This window comes from Panulirus ornatus, chromosome 17, assembly GCF_036320965.1.
Source record: "Panulirus ornatus isolate Po-2019 chromosome 17, ASM3632096v1, whole genome shotgun sequence".
Lineage (NCBI taxonomy): Eukaryota > Metazoa > Arthropoda > Malacostraca > Decapoda > Palinuridae > Panulirus > Panulirus ornatus.
In genome coordinates this window covers 55,241,964-55,264,889 of record NC_092240.1, presented here as the reverse complement: position 1 = coordinate 55,264,889, position 22,926 = coordinate 55,241,964, and positions in this window count along the sequence as shown.

Sequence of the window (22,926 nt, the reverse complement as noted above, 5' to 3'; positions counted from 1 at the left end):
AGCTTCTTGCTTCATCTCCTCGTGTCATGCCTTCTGGTTGTTCTACCACTCACATCTCTCGAAGAACTGGTCACTGTTCACCTCATCGATCTATCATATAAACTTAAAACTTATGATCAGGTTCATCCCTTCCTCTCTTCCAGTGTGTGTGTGTGTGTGTGTGTGTGTGTGTGTCTGTGTGTGTGTGTGGTGTGTGTATGAGCGATAGAGAGAGAGAGAGAGACCCCGTATGTCAGACAGACACTAAGGTCGCAGCACAGATCCTTCCTGCAACACAACAGTTACGTGGTGGACGTGTGCAAATGAGGCCATTGTTCGTCTGCTCCCGAGGCCGCCTCCACGAGAGAGAGAGACACATGTTACGTACATACTGGCGCTGTGACGCGTGACACACACAAGCCATGTGACTATCTGTTTACGAAGCATTGTTCTTGATTATGTGGGTTACGTAACATTTGGTACACTGACGCATTTGCTGTTACACTGTGACGCACGCTGTTACTCTGTCACACCTTGCGACGTACGGTGTTAATCCGTTACACCTTGTGACATGTGGCGCATCTTTGTCATCCTATGACGCAAGGTGTCACGGAGCCACAAACAACGGTACTATAACAGGTATGACAGGTTGTGACAACGCAGCACGTGACCCCCCCCCCCCCCCAACCCTCAGCTGGACAGATCTCTCGGGTCTTGAAGAATTGTTACGACACATTAATCTCTAGCCGGTGTTACTGTGACAAGTGGACCTCACTGTAACACCGTTACAACGACTGGGTGTACCAGTAACGGAGGCTTTGATGTGACACTCTCAGCTACATAGGCCCGTGGGGAAGGTGTAGGTGATAGATGGGGTGTAGGTGGCAAGCAGGAAGATGTAGGTGGTAGATGAGGAGGTGTAGGTGGTAGGTGGGGTGTAGGTGGCGGATGGGGTGTAGGAGGTAAATTGGAAGGTTTAGTTGCAGGTAGGGTGGTTAGACAGGGGTGGTGGAGGAAGTCTTAATACTCCACCACAACACCACCACACCACCACACACTCACCCAGGGAAGACCACGGGAACATCTGTAAACACGTCCCTCCATCACGACGACCAAGGACGACGAGGGACGAGGTTAACCTCATGATACACGAGGTTAACCTCATGATACTTGAGGTTACCTCATGATACTCGAGGTTAACCTCATGATACTCGAGGTTTACCTCATGATACTCGAGGTTAACCTCATGATACACGAGGTTTACCTCATGATACACGAGGTTTACCTCATGATACACGAGGTTAACCTCATGATACACGAGGTTTACCTCATGATACACGAGGTTTACCTCATGATACACGAGGTTAACCCATCAGGACCACGAGGTTTTACCTCTATGATCACGATTTACCTCATGACACGTTACCTCATATACCGAGGTTACCTCATGAATACACAGGTTAAGGCACATGAATACCTTCTCGTTGTCCCTCCCACCTCGCCCAGCTGCCGTGCGTGTGACGGACAGACGGACGAGTTTAGGTCAAGTGATGATCAGAGAACCTGCTGACTCTCCACACCAGGACCCACGCGACCTATTGTTCCTCTATCTCCCTTTCTCCTCCCCTCTCCCCTCACCATATCCTCCCCAGCTCCCTCCTCCCCGGATGACCATGACCCAAGCCAGCACAGCACCATCTTCCGTTCTCGTTAAGGTAACCCAAACGCTCAGCTGGCCGGTACCACAGTGGCTCCTCGTTATCATGTGGCCCCGACCTCCATGTTCAGCTGGCCCTGCTGGGGTGAGGGCTGGCCAGCGGTGCTAAGGCCAGGCCATTGCATAAAGTTTGCTGACGTCACGTGATTCATGAAGTCGTGATGATAATGTGGAGAACAGGAGAGGGACTGAAGCACCACCTGCTGACGTCCAAGTTAGCTGGCGCATGTGTGAGCTGCTCCACACACCTGTCCTGCCACGGGACTACCTGTACCGTTCCGGGACCACCATCTTTGTCCCAAGACCACCTATACCACCCAGGGACCACTTCTCTTATCCCGAGACCATCTATTATGCCCAGGGACCACCTGTACCATCCTGGGACCATTTATGCAGCCCAGGGACCATCTGTACAACCCCGGAACCACCTGACCGGCCCGGGACCAGGCGCTGTACCTACCACCGCCACAAACAGCTTGCTTCACCAGCCACCTCAGGCAGCGGTGGGTGGGTGGGTGGGATCGCTCAGCGGTGGGTGGGTCACTTAACATCTGCGTGAAGACCATTAGTGTGTTGGGGAAACATGTCAGGTAGAGAGAGCAAGTTAGTGCCAGTACACAGACGATGAGGGATACAGGAAGGGAAAGTGTGGACCACATACATACTGAGCTACACACTACCACTATACAGCCTTCAAGACCACTACCGAACAGCCTCCAAGACCACATACCACTACCGTACAGCCTCCAAGACCACATACCACTACCATACAGCCTCCAAGACCACATACCACTACCATACAGCCTCCAAGACCACATACCACTACCATACAGCCTCCAAGACCACATACCACTACCATACAACTCCAAGACCACATACCATACCATACACCTCCAAGACCACATACCACTACCATACAGCCTCCAAGACCACATACCACTACCATACAACCTCCAAGACCACATACCACTACCATACAGCCTCCAAGACCACATACCACTACCATACAACCTCCAAGACCACATACCACTACCATACAACCTCCAAGACCACATACCACTACCATACAACCTCCAAGACCACATACCACTACCATACAACCTCCAAGACCACATACCACTACCATACAGCCCCCAAGACCCCACACCATCAGGTTCACATTATCCTCCAACACTTCTCGCTAATTAAATCAGTAATGGTTAATTACTATAGACAACATCACCAGAGATCATAATGATTCCAAAATGATTTCAATTACAGATACATGGCGTGGGTAATTACGGGTGAGGTTAGTGTCACTTTGATGAAAGATGATTTTGTGCAGTTCACATGATGGCTCTGTAACCAGGGTCGCCACCTGGCCCTCCCTGGTCCTCATTATCTACAGGTGTGTAGCAACCTGAACACCTGAACACCTGTTTACTGTCTACTGGCCTCGATGTTACTCTCTCTCTCTCTCTCTCTCTCTCTCTCTCTCTCTCTCTCTCTCTCTCTCTCTCTATCTATCTATCTATCTATCTATCTATCTATTTATCTATCTATCTATCTATCTCTATCTTTATCTCACTCTATACCTTCCCGGCTCCCTCCTCTTTTCTCCTTAACATGTGTAACAGGGAAATTACATAATTGTAATCACAGTTACAGTAACACACCCACACACACACACACGCACACACACACACACACACACACACACACACACACACACACACACAGAGCCAGACCCCGCCCGTGCCACACCCAGGTCCTCGCCTCACACCGTATCCTCACCATTACCAGCGTCAGCAACCATTTCTCTACCGGTAGCAGCGACTGGTGTAGGCGGGGGCTGGGTGGCCGCCCCACCTCCGTGGTGTGGGTGGGGGCTGGGTGGCCGCCCCACCTCCGTGGTGTGGGCGGGGGCTGGGTGGCCGCCCCACCTCCGTGGTGTGGGTGGGGGCTGGGTGGCCGCCCCACCTCCGTGGTGTGGGCGGGGGCTGGGTGGCCGCCCCATCTCCGTGGTGTGGGCGGGGGCTGGGTGGTCGCCCCACGTCCCTGGTCGGCCGTCACCTCCTCCCACACATCATCATCTGTCTCCATCTATCACATTATCTTGCCTCCATCAGGTGCCCGCATCGTCTCCTCAGCGGGAGCCCCTGTCCTCAGCGGGAGCCCCTGTCTTCGGCGGAAACCCGTCCTCAGCGGGAGCCCCTGTCCTCAGCGGGAGGCCCTGTCCTCAGCGGGAGCCCCTGTCCTCAGGGAGCCCCTGTCCTCAGCGGGAGGTCCTGTCCTCAGTTAGAGCCGTGTCCGCGGGAGGTCCTGTCCTCAGCGGGAGGTCCTGTCCTCAGCTAGAGCCGTGTCCTCAGCGGGAGGCCGTGTCCTCAGCTAGTTCCTCTTGATGACGTATTGATTCCTGAGTTGTTCGTGGCGGGTGGCGGCGGTGGTTAGCAAGTTACCAGCGGTTCACGTGTTGACAGCTGCCGCCAGCCGTCCGGGGGGGGAGTGTGGTCCAGGCCAGGGTGGTACAGGAGGTTTACGACCTCACGATGTTCCGCCTCTTATTATCATTATCTCCAGACGATTATCGCAACAAATTGACGGTGTTTTTGCTTGGTTGTTTGGTGAGTTTTTCTAGTTGGTGTAAGGTTTCCTGTCACGTGTGTATGTGTGTTTGTTTGTGTGGATTTGTTCATGTGTATGACTGAATCTGGTGGGCACCTGTGTGTACCGTCTGGTTGTGTGTGTACCGTCTGCTGGGCACCTGTGTGTACCGTCTGGTGTGTGTGTACCGTCTGCTGGGCACCTGTGTGTACCGTCTGGTGTGTGTGTACCGTCTGGTGTGTGTGTGTGTACTACAGTACTCAGGGATGAGGTAAACAGTCCTCGTGTATTGGTCTGAAGTCATCACTTCAGGATATTCTCCGCCGTCATGAAGGTCCTGCTGAACTTGTGTGATGTTTTTAAGGATAATCACCATGAGTCTTCCTCGAGGTCAGGAGGACCTGGCTCGCTCACCACCTCGCCAACATCCTCGTCAGACGTGAGAACGATGCTGTCTCCCTCATGGCGTCCAGACAGACAGCTCCTGGGCCCATGGTCGCTGGCAGGACGCCCGGAACTTCTCCTTCGCCGGTGGTGTGTGTGCTCCAGCCACTGATGGTGTGTGTGCTCCAGCCACTGAGTCACCCACATGATCAGAAAGACACGTAGTGACGATGTCTTCCCTCAAGACCTGACAAGTAAGGCGGAGTGTCTCGTCACCACAAACATGTGTGTGGCACCGACGAACTCGGCAAAAGGGCATTTTGCATGATGCTTTCCTCCTGGCTGAGGCCAGAGTGAGCCGTGTTGCCGCCACCACCACTGAACAAATTGTACCCAGCCCACCAGCAGGGAACCTTCACAACACATGTCTTGTGATCGTCATACTGACAGCTGTTGGATGATGGCTGTACAGGACGTGTGGCAGGTGTTGGATGACGGCTGTACAGGACGTGTGGCAGGTGTTGGATGACGGCTGTACAGGACGTGTGGCAGGTGTTGGATGACGGCTGTACAGGACGTGTGACAGGCGTTGGATGACGGCGGTACAGGACGTGTGACAGTTGTTGGAAAATCTTCGTCGAGAGATTGAAAGACAGAACCACGAGAGGCCATAAGTTAATGAAGCAAGACATTTGTTAAGAAAGAATTACGGATGTGAATTGATGATTGGAAGGAACCAACTGATGAAACTGTGAATGACACCAGAAGATAAGTTTAAGTTGTACGATACTTGAGACACTTGAAGAGATGGGGCCTACGAGTGTAGGACTCCCTCCCTTCCCATATGCCACCAGAGATGGAGCCCCACGTGTGTAGCACCCCTCCCTGTACAGCACAAGCACCACATCAAACAGTAATGGTCGTATGTAAGATCAAAACAAAAGAGAACAGTGAAGTTTACAAGTATATATTCTAACAATATGTGTGTGTGTGTGTATGGGTGTGGGGGCTGGAGTGAGGTGTAGGTGGGGTGACAAGATACCAGCAGCAGACTGGTCAGGCCAGACCATGCTCCTCCGACACAAGGACCTCTCTCAGCCGCCCTACACAGGGAACACACAGTCTTCGCCACCACCCGAGGGAGTAACTGTTGTTAAACTGGTGTTGACCAAGTGGTAGGATATTTACCACTTGAGTTAGGAATAGTGTTATCACCTGGTGGCGCTGCTCTCTCTCTGCCGGGGGCTTTGTCCTCCTTAGCCCAGCACAGGCCTGACCGTCCCTCACCCAGCACTGTGTCCCAGCCAGACCCTCGCACACTCAACCCACTCACCCACGAGGCGGGGACAACGTGACACAAGAACTCAATGTAACCATTATCCAGCAGGTGTGTGTGTGTGTGTGTGTGTGTGTGTCCTGTGTGAGGAGGACTTGGGAGACGTCATCGTCCCTCACCTGTGGCCAGAGTCCCACATTACAGAATAGTTACAGGAGCCAGACTGTCTGCAGGCAAATATCAGAATATCCTTCAACTATATTGATAAAGATAATATTTGGCAAGCTGTTCACATCCCACATAAGGTTGAAATTAGAATATGGATCTAAAGAAGCACAGGCAGAGAGAGGAGGTCCAGAGAAAGTAAAAATAATGTTGCTACCGTTAAGAAAGCTAACTGACAGGAAAAGGCTGGAGCCTTTAAAACTGCCTACCTTGATGAGAGAAGAGTAAGGGGTGACCTAATCACAACCTTTTAAGTTTTCAAAACATGTTGAACAGGAAGGAGGGTATGGGGTTTCAGGCTTCCAATACTGTATATGACTATTGTGGTGAAACTTTGATATATATATATATATATATATATATATATATATATATATATATATATATATATATATATATATATATATATATATATATATATATATATATATCAATAAAGGTTTACGGATATGCGAAATGGTACATGACCGAGTTGACAGCGGACAGTGGAAGGCGTCGAAGGTGCATAGTTTAGGAAGGTTGAAGGCTGTCGGGGCGATGATGGAGTGTAGAGAGGAGAGGCGGGGGCCGTGACAGGGTGTAGTGAGACGGAGGGAGACGGGGCGGTGATAGGGTGTAGTGAGACGGAGGGAGACGGGGCGGCAATGGGGTGTAGAGAGAGAGGGAGACGGGCGGTGTTGGAGTGTAGAAAGAGAGGGAGGGAGACGGGGGCGGTGATGGGGTGTAGAGAGAGAGAGGGAGGGAGACGGGGGCGGTGATGGGGTGTAGAGAGAGAGGGAGGGAGACGGGGGCGGTGATGGGGTGAATGGTGTAGTGAATGAGTGATGTGTGGTGGAGGTGGAGAGAGGCAGGCAGGTGTGTATGTCCTCGTGGGAGTTTAATGTCTCCCAGGCTGGAGCCACCACGACACTGGAGTAACACTGAGGGAGGGAGGAAGATCGCTCTCTTCATAAACCAGTGAGGAATATGTTGTGTGGCGGAAGATGACAGTCGTAGATATAAGGACGGGGAGACTACAGCCTTGGTTGAGGAAACCTCCACAGTAGGGGGAGTTAGGGAGGTGACGGTGGGGTGTTGGGATGCTTGACGTGTTGAGGACTCCCCGGGCGGCGAGGGACGGATGCCGGGTTATCTCAGAGACCCGCGGGAACCACACATGATGCTGATAGCTTGATGGTGGTCGCCAGGGGTGAGGGGCAAGTTATGAGGGAAGGCAGAGTCTGTATGAGGTCGCCAGGGGTAAGGGGCAAATTGTGAGGTGTGGCAGAGTCTGTATGAGGTCACCAGGGATGAGGGGCAAATTGTGAGGTGTGGCAGAGTCTGTATGAGGTCGCCAGGGATGAGGGGCAAGGTGTGAGGTCGGCAGAGTCTGTATGAGGTCGCCAGGGGTGAGGAGCAAGGTGTGAGGTGTGGCAGAGTCTGTCATCCTTCACCTCTTTTCCAAATGTATGGAATCCCAGGCATCCCGCCTCATTAATTCCCAACAACAACTACAAGATTGAAACTGTGCTTATGTCCCTGGTGGGCCATGCCTTGTGACCGGTGGGCACTGGTGTCACAGCTGGCACTGGTGTCACAGCTGGGCACTGGTGTCACAGCTGGGCACTGGTGTCACAGCCAGACTCCACATATATAATCTACCGTGACTCCGATACAGTCAGTTCTCATCACGGCTATAAGTGTCATGGCGCCCGGCCACTTACCATTATAATGGCGCGTCTGTCAACTTATCTAATGCCTTATTCACATCACATCACGTTTCATCTTGTGATTGTGAAGCGTCTCTGTTAGTTCGTGACATTTCATCATCTTTCTCGGCTCCTCGCGGCTGACCCATGACTGTCATGTGCCCCTCACACCTCCTCCGTCTGCCAGATCTGGACCCGTCTGTCACCAGGGGTGTGTGTGTGTTTGTGTGTGTGTGTGTGTGTGTGTGTGTGTGTGTGTGTGTGTGTGTGGTCGGTCGGGCAGTGCTACAAGTCGATGACCTGGTCTGACGCAGTTCATTGTACATCTTCATTCACGAGACCTTCACATTCACGGGACTACATTCACGAGACCATTCACCAGACCTTCACATTCACGAGACCTTCACATTCACGAGACCTTCACATTCTTCATATAACACACTCACTCTCTCTCAACGCTCTCTCCCTCCCTCTCCCCCGACGAAGAAGACATGACTGAGGCATCAAACAACTGGAAAGAAGTGAGGAGCTGTCCTGCCACCGTCTGGTCTCCCTGTAACACTTGCAACTGAAGTAGTGTTGACTCCCCTCAGAGCATCCAGGTGTTGCACGTCACCCAGCCTGCAGCCTCACCAGAGGGGTGAGGGGTTGTAAGGTGACGGAGCAGCCCTTGAGAGCGTCCATGATGTGCAAGTTAGGCAGACTTGAGGCTCCTGAGAGGGCGTCCAGGACGTGAAAGTGAAGTAGCATGTTGTCCCTGGAAGGCATCCAGAACGTGTGAATTTGGCAGCTTCCAGAGTCTGGAAGAGATCCAGGTCCTGTAAATCAAGTAGCGTATATCCTCCTGAAAGCTAGGGAGACGTGATGGCAAGGGGTGTGTGCAGGGGGCAGGAAGGGGTGTAGGGGGAGGCTGGATGGTGGAGGGTCTGGCCCGGCCTGGCGTGGCAGAGGCATCGATAATGAACCAAGATCCACTCCATCATCTGAGGAGGACCCGGGCAGCCTGCGCCCCCTCCTCACACCAGATTAAGTTTTCCCAGAAGAAGAGGAGGAAGGGGCGAAGATGGGGAGAGAGAGAGAGAGAGAGAGAGAGAGAGAGAGAGAGAGAGAGAGAGAGAGAGAGAGAGGTGGAAAAAAGGAAGGAGATAAGAAGAGACGCTAAACGCGGGAGAGGATGGTGGGTGAACATGGAAGGAGGTGCAGGACAAGAGCAGGAGCGGAGGAGTGGTTGGGGCAGACGTGAGGGAGGGAGAGGAGCAGCGGCGGGAGGACCTGAGGGATGACAGCAGAGATAGCGTGAGGAAGAAAGTTACATGACCCAGACAGAGGAGGTGGTGAGGAGGCGCTGGTGCTGACGATGGGGAGGTGGTGAGGTGGCGCTGGTGCTGACGATGGGGAGGTGGTGAGGAGGCGCTGGTGCTGACGATGGGGAGGTGGTGAGGTGGCGCTGGTGCTGACGATGGGGAGGTGGTGAGGTGGCGCTGGTGCTGACGATGGGGAGGTGGTGAGGTGGCGCTGGTGCTGACGATGGGAGGTGGTGAGGTGGCGCGTGCTGACGATGGGGACTGGGAGGTGGCGCCTCTGCGACGATGGAAGTGTGAAGAGAGGCGCTGGTGCAAACGATTGGAGAGGGGAGAGAGAGGCTGGTGCTGACGATGAGGGAGGGGGAGGGGCGTGGAAGGACGAGTGGAGGTGGGGAGAGGCTGGTGGCTGACGATGGGGAGGTGGTGAGAGGGCGCTGGTGCGACGATGGGGGGTGGTGAGGCGCGCTGGTGCTGACGATGGGGAGAGTGAGTAGGTGGCGTGAGTCTGACGATGGGAGGTGGTGAGGCGGCGCTGGTGGTGACGATGGGGAGGTGGTGAGGCGGCGCTGGTGCTGACGATGGGGAGGTGGTGAGGAGGCGCTGGTGCTGACGATGGAGGTGGTGAGGCGGCGCTGGTGGTGACGATGGGGAGGTGGTGAGGCGGCGCTGGTGCTGACGATGGGCAGGTGGTGAGGCGGCGCTGGTGTGACGATGGGGAGGTGGTGAGGAGGCGCTGGTGGTGACGATGGGGAGGTGGTGAGGAGGCGCTGGTGCTGACGATGGGGAGGTGATGTACGTGAGGCACGGTCAGGTGACGGCTGGAGGTAGAGGAAGATGCAGGAGGACGGTGTGTGGTGAGACGGTGGTCGTTATGATGGTAGTCTGGTGGGTGTGGGGACACGACCGTCATCAGAAAACTGACATCAAACTGACACGGACACAGTCCTGGCTGAGCCGGGTAACACGGGCTTCTTATACGGCGTGACCAGTGTTGTCCTGCCCGTGTGACGTGAACCTTGTGAGTAATGTGACCTGCTGACCCCTGTTGTGGAGGCAGTCCCCACCCCGGGCTACCGTCCCTCATGGCCACTCACCATTGGCTGACGACACTGAGAGAGAGAGAGAGAGAGAGAGAGAGAGAGAGAGAGAGAGAGAGAGAGAGAGAGAGAGAGAGAGAGAGAGAGAATCGATTCTCCTTCTAAAAGGTGTCTGCTGGTTCAGATATGGAAGTCTATTGTTCAACAAGTATTAAAACTGATACGTTACCTTGCGTCATACGCATCACATGAACACCTACTCTCACACCCCCAGAGAGCAGGTCTACGGGGGTAACCAAATGATTGTCCCGGGCGGCATGCGAGGCTACAGCCAAGATCCTGGCCCACCACAGCCAGCTTGCTCGCCACCCTCGCCAAAATCACTTTCTTCACCACTAGATAACCACAACGAACCACTCATTACTCACAATCAGTATCTCGTATCTTACGTGTATGTGTGTGTGTGTGATTACCTGTTTATGATACGGGGAAGGAGTTCTACACTGGTGGGGCCTCATCATTACTAACATATAACTGATCAAATTCCTATACATCAAATTCATTCACGGCCACAAGTTCATATTCTCGTGTCTTGCCTTCATCTGTTCCTCTCATGGTATAATCATTGACGTCTTTTCTGATCAATTTTTTACTGAGTTAATCATAACGTCTTTCTGTTGCTCTATCTCAACATCTTTGAAAGCACTGTTGACTGACCACATCATAAAACTAGAAAGTTGAAGATTGTGATCAGGTCACCCCTTACTCCTCTCTTTTCCATGATAGTCACAGTTATAGCTTCTATCCTCTTAAGACAACTCAAATGTCTTATATCACATATAATCCTCGTTGCTCTCCTCTAAATCTCTGTGATTTATTTTCCTTATTTAATCATGTATAGAAAATACGGGAAACGTATTTAGTGTTGTTCTTATTTACATTGTGAACAGTTTGTTGAACATATCCTTCCTACGTACACAGACGCTGCTTCAATGTTTGTCTACAAACACTTTGTTTCCTTCACAGTTCTAGGTTAAGCTAGTGATGTGGTGACACGTTAAGTATACAATGTGTCACACAGTTTATTTCCTGTTTGATGATATACGTATCAAGGCTTATGTGTCACTGTGTCACATCCTCAGTCATTTCAAATCTCTCCAGATGGAATGCATCAACCACGTATCACAACAGATCTTGGAGTTTCTGTAAGTCCGTCTGTCAGAAACGTCAGCAATAATATTCATGTTTGCCTAGTGGTTCTGGCGGGTCCACAAACACACACACACACACACACACACACACACACAGAGACCGAACACCACAGCCTGCCGCCACCGACCCATCTGGGCTCCATGACATACTCTGCTTTCTAAGGAAGCGATTCCTGCCTTTGTGCTTGGTTGAAAATCCAGCTCTTATACCAGCCTCCTGTGTAGTACCACACCTCCTGTGTGGTACCAGCCTCCTGTGTGGTACCACACCTCCTGTGTGGTACCAGCCTCCTGTGTGGTACCACACCTTCTGTGTGGTACCAGCCTCCTGTGTGGTACCACACCTCTGTGTGGTACCAGCCTCCTGTGTAGTACCACACCTCCTGTGTGGTACCAGCCTCCTGTGTGGTACCACACCTCCTGTGTGGTACCAGCCTCCTGTGTGGTACCACACCTCTGTGTGGTACCAGCCTCCTGTGTGGTACCACACCTTCTGTGTGGTACCAGCCTCCTGTGTAGTACCACACCTCCTGTGTGGTACCAGCCTCCTGTGTGGTACCACACCTTCTGTGTGGTACCAGCCTCCTGTGTGGTACCACACCTCCTGTGTGGTACCAAGCCTTTATTGTGGGTACCACACCTTTGGTGGTACCAGCTCCTGTGTAAGACCACCACTCCTGTGATGGTACCACTCCTTGTGGTACCACAATCTTCTGTTGTGGTACCAGCCCGTGAGGTACACACCTTCTGTGTGGTACCAACCTCCTGTGTGGTACCACACCTTCTGTGTGGTACCAGCCTCCTGTGTGGTACCACACCTTCTGTGTGGTACCAGCCTCCTGTGTGGTACCACACCTCCTGTGTCGGTGCTGGTGTTCTATTCGAAGTCTCTTCAGGTCATGATGAACGGGTCTACCCTGTGGTTCCTCAGCCATGATCAACTCCTGAACCACCAAACTACCCCTGGGATGACTCCTGCCTTGTACATCAAACTGTTTATAAAGTATTTCTGTTGATCGTTGTTGACTGACCCTGAGGTAATCATTCGTTACTGTGTCATATCCTCAACCTCTCATGCACTGCTGCCTGGCTCCACTACCCTCTACATCACATTCAATCTACGTTTGTATATAAAAAAAAAATCAAATTTACACCCCTGTTTAAGCCAGGTACAATTCATCAACCTGCGTCTAGGGAAGGATGAACACCTGGGTTGACTGTGGGTCAAGTACCGCATCCAGGATTCGAACCGATGAAAGTCCGACCCAGGCGAAGCCCGTTCTGACTCATACCCAGTAATGCTAACCTGTTCAATGTGTGTGTGTGTGTGTGTGTGTGCGCGCTAGAGAGAGAGAGAGAGAGAGAGAGAGAGAGAGAGAGAGAGAGAGAGAGAGAGAGAGAGAGAGAGAGAGAGAGGTGGATTTTTGCTCTGGATATAGCACAACTGCTGCTGGCCCACCTGCTTGTTATCTATCTCTGCCGCTGCTCAGCACCTGTGACCCAGTCGCTTCACATCATTGGCCCACATAAATACAGGACGTTGGCCGAGATTACGGCTATAGTGAAGCCAGCGCCGCTCCCCTGCCGCTGGCACCAACAGTTTTACAAATACCAAATGTGACGCGCGGCGCGCGGGAATAAATAAACGTGACGTTCTCCCCCGTGTGATACTCATATATAACCTGATTTACCGGCATATAACTTGTACAAGAGATCATGGAAGGTACTGACAGAGGCAACATTACGAATAACATTGACCAAAGAGAATTTCAAACGGTTGGCAGACTAAGTCGAAGTTAGGGGGGGGGGGGGAGTGCGGTACGACAGTTTGAGCACCTCTGTAGTTCGGCCCTCGTACATATTTCCCAACTCGAAAATGTATGATAAGGACAAATTGACGTACACTTGTCAACATAGTACACTCATTCCAGCTGCTCTCAACAAAATTTGTGCTGGTGTCTTGTTTGTATTGTCAGCTAATGCAATACATGACAGTGAATGATGAATTTCCACAATGCTAGTCATACATATCAACAAAAAAGCTTACAACTTAATGCTAAACAATGTAAATAATGTAAAATAGTACGGCCCATGACGTGTCTCTCCATCTCTCAAACGCTTACCATCAACACTACCACACAACACACTAACGAGAGGGAGTGCTGGCATGAGTGGAGGGTTCATGGCTTGTGGTAGGTGGAGGCCAGTAGAGCACACACACAGAGACGCTACGACACAGACACACAAGGGTGGGCCCCAGCTGGCCCAGAGGGACCTCTTCTCGTCAGAGAGAAGAGTACGACATCTTAGCACACAGTGAAGCACAGTTCCTCCCAGCACACTCCCACCTCAACATTCTCGTCACACACTTCCGTACAAGAGCACTACACCCCTCCCGTCCACACCACTCTAGAACCACTTACCCATACCAGTAGAAATAAACTGATTACCCTTACCACACACGCCAGTAACCTGTACTAAGAGCTTCCCCACACCTCAACACCCCATGAATAGAATAGACAATTACGTACACATTGACGTGACCCGACAAGCACTAAATAAACTCCATCACACCAGACGTTCACCCATCAGGAACTACACTCCCTAGACAAACACGAGTCACACTCTCCCGTCTGCACCCTGGACATGGCTCATCCCGTCAACACTACAAAGACCATTTCAATATATCCCAACGTCCATCATGCTCACAATGCCACTATTAAAACCAAGACAACGAACGCTTACTGCTCAGTTACCCTTCACTATCCGCACATACACGCACACACTACACGTGTTATGAACTTTGGTGCTGACCGGTGGACGTGGCCGGCTTCCTGAGCGTTGCGGGAGCCCCATAAAGATAAGACGTGGTTTTTGGGACAGTAAGTACTTGTCTGTTTGTTGGGTTTGACGGCCAGCAAAGGCAGAGAGCATCAGGGTTGGTGTGGGTACGTACATGTACAAACATCATCATAATGCAGTGCGAGCAACACATGACACTGTGGGTAGAGATGGTTCTCGTCTCATGAGTGATGGATGATCCTCACTTGTCTAAACTTGACCAACAATCCTTCCTCCTACCTCTACCGTGTGACCTCCCGTCCCTCATCACCACACACCTACTGACAACTCACTAATATCTTCATACATGACGTAAATCCATCGCCTCGTGGACATCAAGAGAGGGACTTACGTCAGCGTCGTAAAGGCAAAATTGTTGCCCAAGACACACACACTGGGGGCGTCCAGTGTCCCCCGGCGCCTGAGGTCACATCCACTAGCACGGATGACAGTGGGAGCTTTGTGTGTGTCATGCCAGGGGAGGTTCCTCTCTTGTGCTGCTGCTGTGGTCTTGACCAGAACACGAGAGCAGAGTCTCACCAAGGATGAGGACTCTGCCCACGGAGGTTCACTCTAGTGGCATCACAGTGTTCACCTCCCACGAAATGTTGATGTTTCTCACACTTCCATTCGTCCTCTCTCTCTCTCTCTCTCTCTCTCTCTCTCTCTCTCTCTCTCTCTCTCTCTCTCTCCTCCTGCGTGAGTACTACCCCGTAATCTCTCGTACGAGGGAAAGTGTTTTCAGTGTAAACATCTTCTTGAGAAGGAGCTGATCAGTGTTGTGTGTGATGGTGTGGTCCAACACCTGACGCAACACTTGGGTCCTCCCCAGCATGAATACCTCCCCCCCCCCCCCCCCCCCCCGGGACAACAGTTGTCACCGCTACAGGACATCAGGATGTGATCCACATCTTCCTCCCAGTATAACCCACATTGTCCCCCCCTCTCCCCAGCCCCGCTGGGAGGACATTAATTTTCATTCACATCTGCAGCAACAGACTCGGGCCAGTCCTGCCCCCGCCGGCGACCCCAGCTTCTCCAATGGTTCCTTTGTTGCAGTGAACCAGCTGAACATTCTCCTGACTCATGATGGCCGCCTTCTTATGAGAATCAGTAATTATATTCCTCTTGCTTCCCCTCCTCCTCCTCCTCCCCTCCTTCTCCTCCTCCTCTCCTCCTATAACTGCTGTTCTTACCACTACTACCACAGGACCAGACGACCCCGGGCGACCGTCCTTCCTGTATCACTAGTGGCCACACAGAACCTGGTGAGGTTGTCCCACGTGCTCACTCCGGCAGCTGCTGGCGTGACCACGTGTGGCTACGTCGTGCACGGTGTCATGTACACCACTACTGACTCACCCGGGGGTACGTGTGCACACTGGGAAGAATGGGGAGAGGGGAGGATACGGATCATGGGAGCTAATGAGTGGGACGGGATGACACACACACACACACACACACACACACACACACACACACACACACACCGCCCGCATCATTAACAGTCATAGGCCAATTGGCCATGGGGCACCCGTCCTCCCCTGGCTATGCAAAGGCTCTACCACCCTCAGCCACACACTCCACCACCCATGACCCAGCCCAGGGTCACCCTCCTGACCCATGACCCAGTCCAGGGTCACCCTCCTGACCCATGACCCAGCCCAGGGTCACCCTCCTGACCCATGACCCAGCCCAGGGTCACCCTCCTGACCCATGACCCAGCCCAGGGTCACCCTCCTCACCCATGACCCAGCCCAGGGTCACCCTCCTGATCCATGACCCAGACCAGGGTCACCCTCCTGACCCATGACCCAGCCCAGCGTCACCCTCCTGACCCATGACCCAGCCCAAGGTCACTCTCCTGAGACTGAGGGAAGGTCCCTAGTGATGAAGGAGGGAAGAAGATCCCATGACAGAAGATGAGGAGCAACAGTGGTTGGACCAGCACAGTGGGTCAGGTCATGACCAACGTCATGCATCTTCACTCCATGGTGACAGCTGTTGGTCGGTGGAAGTCGAAGTCATGAAGTCCAGTTTCTTTATATTCATGAGTGTAAACACAGGTGCTGGGTTGTAGACGTGTTGTGGACGAGGGCCCGTGGTAGGCTGAGGGGGAACGGACCGTCTGAATACAGGGGCCCGCGCCGGGCAGTGAGGGGACAGACCGTCGTCTGAGGACTATGGTCCGTGCCAGGCGAAGGCCCAGGATATTCTTAACAACCCAACAATCCTGGTCGTGTGTTATGTTGTGGTGGGAGGGACGTGACAACCAGTTGGCAGTCAAGACACTGTCACGTCAGCGTGACAAATGTGATGTATTTTCGTTTTAGGTTTACACTCGAGACGTTACTATAAATAGGGTTATTCATCGTCTTTATATAACAATATTTAATAAATCAGACGTAGTGATGTTTCTTGATATCATTAAGATCCAGATCCATTATAACACCTTCATCAGCTGTACAAAATGAAAACTTAATTGAAAAGTAAATAATTAGATATTAATTTACGGTTATCACTCCGTGTGATGTGGGAGAGAGAGAGAGAGAGAGAGAGAGAGAGAGAGAGAGAGAGAGAGAGAGAGAGAGAGAGAGAGAGAGAGAGAGAGAGAGAGAGAGAGAGAGATAGGAATCTGTAACGTAAGTTTAATTACTCCCAGAACAGTCTGTTAATTAGTGGTTCCCGGAGAGTTGCCAGCCCGACACAACCATACCCGGGGAGGGACGAAACCACCCGGCATGTGGACATTAAGTGGCCACACGAGTGGATATTAAGTGGCCACACGAGTGGACATTATATGGCCACACAAGATCGGAAGTATACAGTACCGAGTCCTGGTTGAGCAGCCACGGACGCTTTACACACTTGTTATAAAAAAGATGAAAACAAAGATATGTGTGCAGCTGCAGACCCAGCCACACTCGTTCCCTGTCCACGAAAGTTCTCGATATCTTTCATTCCGTCCCGCTTTCCACTCCACCCATGTTGCAACACTGGACGCGATCCAGGACCAAGTGTAGGTAGGGCACACTGGGAGCCTCACGTCGCCACAAAGGGCGTGGTATTCTTACAAACTGATGAAGGAAACTTGGGAAATATTCATGACGACCTTTGACGCGGTGCTGGCCAGCCCGTGGGCCTCAGCCAGCTGACGGTCTGAGCACCTGCGCCTCCAGCCTGTCCGATATTTGGCACTTCGTCTCTCTTATCGGAGCAGCTGCTACGTGTGTGTCGGGATTCTTTCCATTTGTTCACATGTAAAAATATTACTTCTTCATCCAGACGTGCATCGTAAGGGTTGAATAAGAAATGTTTGCGACACTGATCCACACGAACGGGTGTGTAACTATTGGCACGAATAACTATCGATAATTTGCCTCAGATCCGTGATTCAGGTACTCATTCATCCGGCCATACAGTGGCAGGCTCTCCCGGACCTCTGTCTGCGCCTGACTGACCTCACCAGCTGGGGAGACGACAAAGCCAAACACATGTTGTTGTTTTGGTCTTGTCTGTGTCATGGTTAATTCCTAGAGAGGCTGGTGTGTCCACCCTCCCCACCCGGGGTGGTCGTCTGTCTGGCCTGCTTGTGATGTTCAGAGTGCGTGCCTCTGTGTGTGTGTGTGTGTGTGTGTGTGTGTGTGTGTCCCCTTACCTCCAGGATCACTTCCCATATAATGTACTTTACAAGATGTCACATAGATGTGGATATCACTGTTTAATTCAACCCTCCTTATTTTATCCTTCCTCTAACACGAGAATCTTGTACTGTGTGTTCGGTGGGCAGGTGAGGCCATCATGTGTCGTGAATTATGTAGCTAATAATGCTTGTCTTGTGTCTCCCACAGGATGCGTGAGTTCATAGAGGAAAACGAGAAGACGGACCCACTGATCCACGCCCCAGACAAGAAGAACAACCCGTGGGCGGAGAAGGGCAAGTGCGTCATCATGTAAACGCGCTCCGCCCTCCCACTCCTCATCACCTTTACCTCCGTGTGTCCACCGGTTCTCCGTGATCCCCGTCGCTTCCTCCTCCACACCCATCGTCGTCTCGCCCATCCACCTCCTCCCTGGTCATGAAGGAGGCAGGACCTACGGCCGCGCCCCCGGACGTGGGAGGAGACCACACCCTGCCGGAGGACCTCCCTACCTCCCATCACTCACGTGTCCAGGTCGACTCAGCTTCCTGTCTAGTCGTCCCTGTTGCCGGATGTCATCCCGGGGTCCAAGGATCGAACACCGGACTCTCCTGAATCGGATACACTCTACGTCACACACACTCTTCTTCAGGACGGTCCTGGCGAAGTCCAACTTGGCCACCCGCCCTGCCACAGACATCAATTATGCACTGAACTTCACGATGGCAGTCTGAACCACTCTGCAGCCTCCTCCTCGTCCTCCACCTGTTCCAAACACGATCCAAGCGAGAGGCCATGACCGGCATCCGGAAGGGAGGCCACAGCAAGTGTCCCGACGACTGTACGAAGCAGCGACCACGACGAGGACCCGCCCCGTGTCGTGTCGTGGGTCTTGCTGGCCAGCCTGGACGAGGCCATGGCCAGTGGGGTGGCCAGACATGATGCCCATTTTCTAGTTTTATATAAGAGGATGACCGGAACACGTTTTCCTCTGTCATCCTTCGTTCTGATGAGATCCTTTACACTGACCTCCTTTAAAGGTTAGCGAAGTTCAAACTCGTCATTCCCAGTTTAATCTTAGGAGAATATTTAGGAAAATATAATTTGTCACGAACTCAAGTTATATGGCTATGTTTGCAAAGTTGATGCTCATACCGGGGCCCCTCACGGTTCCAACTTAGTGAGGGCCCTCACGGTTCCAAGTTGAGGCCCCTCACGGTTCCAACTTAGTGAGGGCCCTCATGGTTCCAACCTAGTGAGGGCCCTCACGGTTCCAACTTAGTGAGGGCCTTCATGGTTCCAACCTAGTGAGGGCCCTCATGGTTCCAACCTAGTGAGGGCCTTCATGGTTCCAAGTGTGAGGGCCCTTACGGTTCCAAGTCAGTGAGGGCCCTCACGGTTCCAAGTTAGTGAGGGCCCTCACGGTTCCAACTTCGTGAGGGCCCTCACGGTTCCAAGTTACTCTAGTTTTCGTGCCGTATGTATTCTTGATGTAACCAAGTAATATTTCCATCACTCAGTCATCTACTACTAAAGTTTCGGTAATATTCATGCATAATACACACACACACACACACACACACACACACACACACACACACACACACACACACACACACACACACACACCCACACACACCCACACACACCCACACACACAAAAAAAAAAAAAAAAAAAAAATCTGATACAGCAGAAATATTCTTCAAAGCCAAAGAACTATTGCCAAGAATCACCAAAGATTCATTATGATTATAATCTTATGTAATTAACTTTACCAGTACATCAGTAAGACACACACACACACACACACACACACACACACACACACACACACACACACACACACGGTCATCACTCGTCCTGACGCTCGCCCTAGCATGTCCTAGTCATTAGTTATAGAGATAGTAGCGTAGGTCTCCCGACGGTGGAGTACCGCGGCGTAGGTCTCCCGACGGTGGAGTACCGCGGCGTAGGTCTCCCGACGGTGGAGTACCGCGGCGTAGGTCTCCCGACGGTGGAGTACCGCGGCGTAGGTCTCCCGACGGTGGAGTACCGCGGCGTAGGTCTCCCGACGGTGGAGTACCGAGGCGTAGGTCTCCCGACGGTGGAGTACCGCGGCGTAGGTCTCCCGACGGTGGAGTACCGAGGCGTAGGTCTCCCGACGGGGGAGTAACAAAGGGGTCTTCTGAGGCCCAGCCTGAGGCAGCCACGGGGAGGAGGGCTCTCCTGCCCCACTTCATGATCTGTGACCCTCTATGTACTCTGCTGGGCAGCTGACATAGACGGTCACTCACAACTGTAAAATCTCTCTCTCTCTCTCTCTCTCTCTCTCTCTCTCTCTCTCTCTCTCTCTCTCTCTCTCTCTCTCTCTCTCTCTCTCTCTCTGCTGGGGCCAGGCGTCAGGAGCTCCCGCCCCCACACACGCCCCTTACCCTGAGCTACGAGTAGGATTACCTGCGTCTACCCTGTGTCTTTAGCCTGTTGGTTATAGCATATCTTCCCGCCCCCGCCCCGCCCCGCCCCGCCCCCACACCTAACCATTAAGGATGGAGATGTACAGAGGACGTCTGTCTGGGGCGTCTGAGGCATAATCATATACACATGTATGTACCAGCCAGCCACCCAGGGGTTCGACACCCACCTTGGCTGCTTTATGAATGCTTGTGAGATTACTAGGCCTCATATGTGACACTCAAGGATCACACACACCTGTCACCGTAGACACCTGTCATATCTGTCACGGTAGACACCTGTCATGGTAGACACCTGTCATACCTGTCACGGTAGACACCTGTCATACCTGTCACGGTAGACACTGTCGAGCATTTCATGGCAAACACTGTCATACGTGTCAGGACACCTGTAATACGTGTCAGGACACCTGTCATACGTGTCAGGACACCTGTCATACGTGTCAGGACACCTGTCATGCGTGTCACAACGTGTCATGCGTGTCACAACACCTGTCATACGTATCACAACGTGTCATGTGTCACAACACGTGTCATTGGTGTCATGTGTCACAACACGTGTCATGGGTGTCACGTGTCACAACACTTGTCATGGGTGTCATGTGTCACGTGTCAGGGGTGTCACGTGGCATGTGTCACAACAAGGCTTCACGTGCTAGATGTATCATTATTGTTTATCGAAGGTTCTGGATCTCATTTATATGACGTTTTACTTTCTCACACTGACTGAGAATCAATGTTATTTAGACTGGATTTTGTAGTACAGTATTGTTATTCTACATGATGACCCTCCTCATACTGCTGTAGATAATACAGTTATACAGAAAACAGGTTACAGCTGTAATAAATTTGTAACTTCCCATAAAGTTGTGTTCTTAACATTATCATTATTACTCATGTTTCTATATACACATCCACACACTCACTGGTAACTAATTACCCTTAATGACTTTCATCATTATGACATGCATATTATGATGATAATGACCACATATGTATCATCATAATGACCACATATGTATCATTATAATGACCACATATGTATCATCATAATGACCACATATGTATCATTATAATGACCACATATGTATCATTATAATGACCACATATGTATCATTATAATGACCACATATGTATCATTATAATGACCACATGTATCATTATCATGATAAACACACATGTATCATTTATATTCTCCTTTGCAGCTGAGAAGGAACATTACCCACGTATTTCCTACGTGGTGTAGGGAGCGCCTACGGGAACTAGGGGACCCTGAAATCCTCCCATCCTGTATTATCACTTTCGAAGAGTAGGAACATTAGAAGTTGTCAAATGAGGATTTGAACTCGAAAGTTTAATATCTTATTCCTGACACCAGCTCAGTAAGGCAAGGAACGGAAATATATTCCTGACACCAGCTCGCTGTTGTCTGGCACCACCCTCCTGACTGCCAACACACACACACACACACACACACACACACACACACACACACACACACCGTTGAGCAATGTGTGTTCATAAGGACGATAATGACCTGGGTCGAGTATATTTCTGTATTCTTCTCATCGTTCAATGTATCGTGAAGTCATCACAAACATCCACTGAAATCTGAATATTTCATCTGAATTTCCGCATGTTTCAGAATGCACAATACTGAAGTATGAAACTGAATATAACAGTTATCAGTTGTACTGTAGTATGAACACATAATTGTGATACAAAAAAATTTCAGAACATATCCAAGTCTTCCCAGAGAGCCTTCTGTGTGGGTGATGGGGTCATGCCGGGGTCAGGTGACTGACTCGTCTGCCAGGTCATGACCTCAGCCACACTCCCGCCCCAGCCAGCCAGCATCACAAGCTACAGTTATCATCATGACTGATTGCCATAAACAGGCTGATTACATGCCTTACACATGAATTGATCAACGTATTAATCAGTAACGTCATCATTAATCCAGTGGACTTGATAATCACCAGAAAAATGACCACAAAACACATGAATTAATCCAGGAGGTGTTTCCTTCCGCCAGGCAACACCACAGGTGCCTCTCTGACCTCATGTTTCCTTCCGCCAGGCAACACCACAGGTGCCTCTCTGACCTCATGTTTCCTTCCGCCAGGCAACACCACAGGTGCCTCTCTGACCTCATGTTTCCTTCCGCCAGGCAACACCACAGGTGCCTCTCTGACCTCATGTTTCCTTCCGCCAGGCAACACCACAGGTGCCTCTCTGACCTCATGTTTCCTTCCGCCAGGCAACACCACAGGTGCCTCTCTGACCTCATGTTTCCTTCCGCCAGGCAACACCACAGGTGCCTCTCTGACATCATGTTTCCTCCCGCCAGGCAACACCACAGGTGCCTCTCTGACCTCATGTTTCCTCCCGCCAGGCAACACCACAGGTGCCTCTCTGACATCATGTTTCCTTCCGCCAGGCAACACCACAGGTGCCTCTCTGACATCATGTTTCCTCCCGCCAGGCAACACCACAGGTGCCTCTCTGACATCATGTTTCCTCCCGCCAGGCAACACCACAGGTGCCTCTCTGACCTCATGTTTCCTT